Raw genomic sequence first — 7,102 nt, forward strand, 5'->3', positions numbered from 1 at the left:
AGGAGTCAGACCTTTAAAAAAAGTATTCAAATATGTTGAACCAAATCAGACAGAGCAATTTGCATACTATGTACCTGTGAAAGAGACATTGAAGTGTCTGTTAAATTCAGAGATTGGGAGGAATTGCATTTTGATGCACCTGTCTGAAAGAAACCCTACTGATGTACTTTGTGATTGCACAGATGGCCAAATACTGAAGTGCAGAGATTTCTCTCAAGACAACCCAAGCCTCCAGCTACTGCTTTTATCAGGATGCTTTTGAGGTGGTTAACCCTTCAGGTTCTGCACGAAAGAAACAACATTTTGGCTGTATACCTCTCTCTTGTTAATTTGCCAGCTCATCTCAGGTCAAACACAGAACATATGCAGCTGGTTATGTTGTGCAGAGAGAAAGTCTTTAAAGACTTCGGCCATGAAAGTGTTTTCTCAGAGCTGAAAGACCTTGAGGAAAATGGAATTACTTTGTCAGATCAATCTGTTATAAAAGGCACTCGTCTAATTACTAAAGAGGAATTCCAGAGTGTTAACCCAAATGTATGTGGTCCACTATGCACTGTTGAGGGCTACAGTGCTGCTGTTAACCAGTTACAGACCGAAAATGCAACAGTTCAAGGCATAAAGTTTGGTTCCGTTTTCAACTCTTTGAAGAACTTTAAAATGTGCCAACCTGGCTTGCCACCTTGCCTTAGTCACGATATTTTTGAAGGCGTGTTGTCTTATGATGTTGCTCTTTACATCAAGCACTTTAAGAAGTGGTTCACTTACCCAATTCTTAACCGTCGAATCAGGCAGTTCAAATATAATAGCTCTGATGCTTTCACAAAACCTTGTGAGGTCAGTTCACATGGACCTAAGCTGGCAGGTTTTTTTTTTATGGCTTCTACCTGTTATACTTGATGATAGAGTGCTGGATCCTGCAGATGAGGTTTGGCAATTAACTCTGCAGCTAAAGGACATTGTTGAACTGATTTGTGCTCAGAAAATCTCAGTGTCACAGGTTGCTTATTTGGATGTTCTTATCCAAGAATACTTCTTTTCCAGAAGTGAATCTAAAACCAAAACATCATTACCTGCGACACTATCCAAGTCTGATACTCAAATTTGGTCCATTGATCAGATTATGGACAATGAGATTTGAAAGTAAACATTTACTTCAAAAGATGTGCCAGACATTTGAAGAATTTTAAAAATTTGTGTCGCACCCTTTCTGAAAGGCATCAATTGTTTCAGGCCTATTTGACAGCTGGGTCTTGTCCCCCATTTTTGCAAATGAAAGATTGTTCTCCATTTTATTCTGAGCTTTACAGTAAAACTGTCAAAGATGCAGTCAGTCAATTCTGCTTCAGTGAAACAAACAATGGTTTCTGTGGAAATACTGTATAAAGGAACTGTATTCAAAAAGGGCCAACTGTTTGTCATTAGAAATGATGAGACAGTGGAGTTTGGTGAACTTTTGCTCATGTTTATCACAGAGGAGCGTGTTGATTTGCTGACCAGGGTGTTCATAGCCGATTTTCTTCCTGAGTATCATTTGTACTCGCTAAGAAACACCAGCGAAAGGGTTCACTGTCTGAACATTGAGGACTTGCCTGACTTTTACCCATTGACCTCGTACATGTTGCAAGGATGTAGGGTAGTTCCACTGAAACACAGCGTAGTGTCTCATTAGGTCAATACAAGTCTTGCATTGTTGTAAAATTGGATTGTATTGATAATCGACGCTAAAACTAAAATAATACAAACCAAAATGTGATTTTTTTGCATCATAACATTTCACCGTTTGTTGTTTGTACAGCTGAACACACCCCACATATTGAAGGTATAGCTGACCCAAAAATGAAATTTCTGTCATTATTTACACACCATCAAGCTGTTACAAACCTGTATGAGTTTCTTTCTTCTATTGGACATAAAAGATATTTTGAAGAATGTTTGTAACCAAACAGTTGTGGGGCACCATTGACTCCCATAGTATTTTTTTTCGTGGAAGAAATTTATACGGGTTTGGAACAACATGAGGGTGAGTAAATGATGACAGAATTTCCATTTTTGGGTGAACTATAGGGAAGTTACTGTTACAGTTAATTCAGTTACATTGTCAGAATGGCTGGTTGTGAATGTCAGCACACTGAGATTAAAGCTCCAAAATATATTAAAACCAAAGGTATTTTATTGTTTGTTTTTGTCTGTAGGCTCTTCCTGCTACACATCAAAACTATTCATGCTGAGCATCAACCAAAAGATTACAACTCCGCACATTTCTACATTCATCTCTGCATTCTGCATGATGTTTGGCAGTTACTACTGTTTTAACATTCATTACCCTTTGGAACTGGGTTCTACTCTGGAGTTCATGCAAAGGTAGGCATTAAACCATTTTTTTACATGAAATTTGTGGTAACACTTTACAGTAAGGTCTCATTTGTTAACATTAGGCAATGTACTAACTAACATGAACTAACAATGGGAATTACATTTGTAACAGTATTTAATCTTTGTTTTTGTAAGAAAAATAGTCGTTCATTGTTCATGTTAGTTCACAGTACATTAACTAATGTTGAAAGTAACATTAGTTCATGTTAAAGGGTTAGTTAAATTCCGTAAATTGTCATTAATTACTCTCCCTCATGTCGTTCCAAACCCGTAAGTTTGGAACACAAATGGAGATATTTTTAATGAAACCTGAGAGCTTTCTGTCCCTCCACTGACAGCTACGCAACTACCACTTTCAAGGTCCAGAAAGGTAGTAAAAACATCATTAAAGTAATCCATGTGACTCCAGTGAATTAACCTCAATTTATGAAGCATCGCGATTGCTTTGCTTGTGCAAAAGAGCATAATTTACTACTTTATAAAAAACAATTGTCAAAAGTGTTCACACAATGTCTGCTCTCGCATCCATACAACACACGGGTCATGATGCTCTCACGAACAAGTGTTACAGATCAATATTTTTGTAAATAAAGTGGTAAATTGTTTTTTGCCCAAACAAAGCACTCATGTTGCTTCATAAAATTGAAGTTAAACCACTGGAGTCACATGATTGCTTTAATTATATCTTAACTACCTTTCTGGGGCTTGAAAGTGGTCGTTGTGTAGCTGTCAATGGAGGGAGAGAAAGCTCTCAGATATCATTAAATTCTTCATTTGTGTCCAGAAGATGAACTAAAGTCTTATGGTTTTGGAACAACATGAGGGTGAGTAATTAATGTTAACTTGTTGTAAAGTGTTACAGAAATTGTTCAAATTTTCACCCAAAAAAATGGAACATTGACTAGATGGTGAGAAAATAATGACATTCTAAAAACTGACTTCTGCAGATCACAAATTATATATTTTAAAGAATGTTACAATGCATAAAAGTTGACTAATAAATGACTTCCTTTGCAGTGGTACTCTCTAAATAGTACACTAAAGTTTTGTTGTGGTTAAAGGTATAGTTCACCCAAAAATGAAAATTCTGTCAGTACCCAGCAAACATTGGTCCGACGGCAACGTTGTGTCCCTGGCCAGAAAAAGTCACGGTAGGACGGCATAAATCAATAAAAAAATGTAACATTGAACATTTCTTAAAAATGCTTTCAGATACGTTTCATAACTTTCATTTTGGAACTATTTTTCAACCATGATGGGACGTGTCAGAGGGACGTCTTTTCAACGGTCATTAAACATCCAAATGGTTGCTGGGTATTTACTCACCCTCAAGAGGTTCCAAACCTGTTTCTTCTGCTGAACACAAGATATTTTGAAAAATATGGGTTACCAGACAGTTTCTAGTCCCTATTGACTTCCATAGTAATTTTTTTCCCCATACTATGGAAGTCAGTGGGCACCAGTAACTGTTTGGTTACTCGCATGTTCATCAGAAGAAAGAAATTCATACAGATTTGGAACAACTTGAGGGTGAGTAAATGACATCATTTTTTGGGTGAACTAACCCTTTAATCAGTGTATATTTGTGAGCAACAAATTCAGTCATTCAATTCTCAAGGTGCTTCTTCAGCATAAACCCAGAGAAGGGCACCAAAGTTGAACCGAGGAAAAACAAAAAACAGCTCCCAGTGAACCCCTGAGTCCTTATACTCATAGCAGACCTTGCTGATCATGAATGGAGAGCAGATTAAGGTTGGACAAAACCTTTTTGACAGATGTTTGAAGATTACGTTGGCACTGAGAATGTTTTACAACTTTGTGTTATCTGGATTTACACTGAAAGATGCTTGAACTTTGAATGTCGAAAACTACTTAAATGTGAGTCCTGTCCTCTTAGCCATTTTTGGCTTATATACTGTTTTGTACGTATGGTACTATACCAGTAATGATTTGAGCAGCCAACAAAACATTGTGTGTACCTAAAATAAAATGTCACTTTTTTTTTTTTTTTTGTATAGTTATGCTTTTCATGTCCTTTCAATTTATACATTTAAGTTTTCCTACAGGAAGTTTTGTTTTGTGCATCTGAGATTGTAAAGCTGTATGTTAATGCTTTCCAAGCATTTGGTTCATGATTAATCCATTCTGTTAATAGAATGGTGTGCTGTCTTGTTCAGGTTATTGAATGTGTGACTTTCTGGTAAAGATTGCAATTATTCAAAATGTTTGTTCTGCAAGTTGAAGCGAACAGGGAGTACATTCTTTTACTGCTGTTTTAAGGAGAAGAATATGGTTGTCCAAAGTATGTATTTACTATGTTTGTGGTATTTAAATAAGTGTATTTGCTTTTCATAACAGTTCTGAATGTGTTTATGGCAACCAAAACTGCAAGTTTTTACCGTAAACGTTAGTTCACTTTTAGGTATACTGTAAACAGAGGAACATTTCGACCGTATTTGTTACGGTAGATTTCTGGCAGCCACAGCTGCCAGTTTTTTACCGTAAATTTTACGGGATTTTTTTTACAGTGTAAGGGGGAACAGACTTGGACACAACACCTGGCATGACGGCTTGAAGTTCAAAATGTGCACAGGTGAGTGGAACTGAATTAATATTAATTTTCAGACTTTGTGAATACCATGTTAAAACATAACAACAACATATTCAAAGTGATTTCTATCATTTAAACGTGTTTTATAATTAACACATGCATGTGGAAATGTTGTTTAAGTGAAGTGGACACAGGCTGCTATGCGCTAACTAAACTACCAATATAATATTGTTTCATTAAATTGATGTGTTTTGGTGATTTGAAAGTGTTGCACTGTATTTTATGTCTGCGATGGCGAACTTTGGCAGTTTTCCTTCAAAGTGAAGAGTAGTTTATGATAAAATGGCACTCGTTTGCCTCATTTAAACCAGCCACGTGCTAATAACCACATAATTAACCTTGTACTGAACACAGAATTTTATTGCTGATGATAATATGCAAGAGCATGTGAGGTGTCATTTTAGGAAACGCATCTGAGAGTGAGGTTTATTGCCTTTTATTGGAATATTTAAGTAAGAATAACTAAAAATGTACTTTTAATAATGTGAGTTGTCATACTTGAAGGTCAATTATATTAGTAAAATTTATTTTCTTTCTCTTGAATTTATTTTAAGCTGAATTGATTTTGCTTTTTCCTCTATCAGCATATGAACAGAACAGGAGAAATTCATCTTTGCTTTGTCACCACTTAAGGATTCTTCGTCCAATCCAATCAGTACTACTGACTCAGAACAGTGTCACTGTGACCAGACAGCGTGTTTGTACTTTCAAGACTACAGGTGTGTTTATAAGACTCATCTTGCCAGATTTCACTTCAGTCACAAAGAAACAGAATAGGAGAGTTGACAGGTATTAAGTAAACTTTATGCATGTGTTCACTGTACAATATCCTTTACTTATAACCTCTTATCTCATTTTGTTTTTAAGGTCAGTGCAGAATTTAAGGAATTACTGGAGTTGATCTGCACTCGACATTCCACAGTCCTGAAGATCCGTGCCAAAGGTCTGATCAGGATGTATCACTCTGAAAGAGGTGATGTTGAAGATGAATTGAAAGCCCTATTAACACAGCTAGATGAGCATTTAATTTGGCAGACTATACGTTGCTAGTATTCTTGCACTGTGTTGCACATTTATTTCTGTTATTAATTTTATTCTATGCTTGTTGTATGCAGACCAGAGTCATGGCCATGCATCAAAGGTCAGTGGTACTCTGAGATCTTCAGTTTTATATTCGGGAATACGTACCAGTTGTTAAGAACTTTCAGGTAAATCAACTTTGTTAGTGAAACAAAACACTGCGATGCATTGACTTTTATTTATTTATTTATATATATATATATATATATATACACATTATATTTATCTCTTATTATTTTTAACCTTTGTGTTTCAAATCAGACAGGCAGACCAGAAGGATGCATGTTGGTTTCATTGAGTCTTCAGAAGATCTGTGTGAATTCCTTTGTTCAGTGGCGGACGTGCCTGTAGTGTTGGAGGAAGAAGTTGTCATGAACAGCCTTCCAAACTTTCCGATCGCCTTTTGGAGTGCTCTTTGGCCTGCTTTGCTTCCTCTATATTGAGTATCCTAAAGAGTGGAAGTAAATGTTTGAGGCTTGCACAAACTCTTTCTGGGTCTTGACAGTAAAAAATGTTCAGCTTGAATTCAGTCACTGAGAACCAGACTGTTGCTGGCATAGACAGACTGATCTAGTTTAGAGGCCAATTCAAGTGTCATGAGGTCAAGTACTGTCATCTACTTGATGTTTATTTTCTTGTGTTTCTTTCTTTTGTATTTATTTATTTTTGTTACACATTTGTTAACATTTAAGTTATTAATGGATACAATGATTCAACTTTCTTACCTTATTCTTAATGTACTTGAGTGTGGTGTAAATTGTAATATCATTAGCTATGTTTCCATCCAAGTTGCAAATTTAATTTATGCAAAAAACAGTAATATCGCAAAAACAATTTGTGAATAAAGCCGTGTTTTGTCTCATGTCTGGGACCAGTGTGTGTGTGTGTGTGTGTGTGTGTGTTCCTCCATCCTTATGTGTTTCAGGGATGATTTCTGAGTATCGAGAGCTCCTAGTTTCACAAATCCTTAGCATCCTAGAAAGGAAAAATTCTAACTATTGAAAGTTTTTGTTACACATCAGAATTGCGAGAGTAGAA

General features: G+C 36.2%; 1 long non-coding RNA gene across 2 annotated transcripts; it reads left to right on the plus strand.

Annotated features, from left to right (window-relative positions):
* Positions 1–4,658: 4,658 nt before the first annotated feature.
* On the plus strand, positions 4,659–6,926 carry LOC127453257 (uncharacterized). 2 transcript variants are annotated; one of them, XR_007899388.1, is made up of 5 exons: positions 4,659–4,966; positions 5,569–5,773; positions 5,852–5,957; positions 6,100–6,192; positions 6,326–6,926. It is a non-coding gene; the product is annotated as an uncharacterized LOC127453257 (long non-coding RNA). The 2 variants fall into 2 exon arrangements; XR_007899387.1 differs by having other exon boundaries at positions 5,569–5,703.
* Positions 6,927–7,102: the final 176 nt, after the last annotated feature.

This window comes from Myxocyprinus asiaticus, chromosome 15, assembly GCF_019703515.2.
Source record: "Myxocyprinus asiaticus isolate MX2 ecotype Aquarium Trade chromosome 15, UBuf_Myxa_2, whole genome shotgun sequence".
NCBI classification, from domain to species: domain Eukaryota; kingdom Metazoa; phylum Chordata; class Actinopteri; order Cypriniformes; family Catostomidae; genus Myxocyprinus; species Myxocyprinus asiaticus.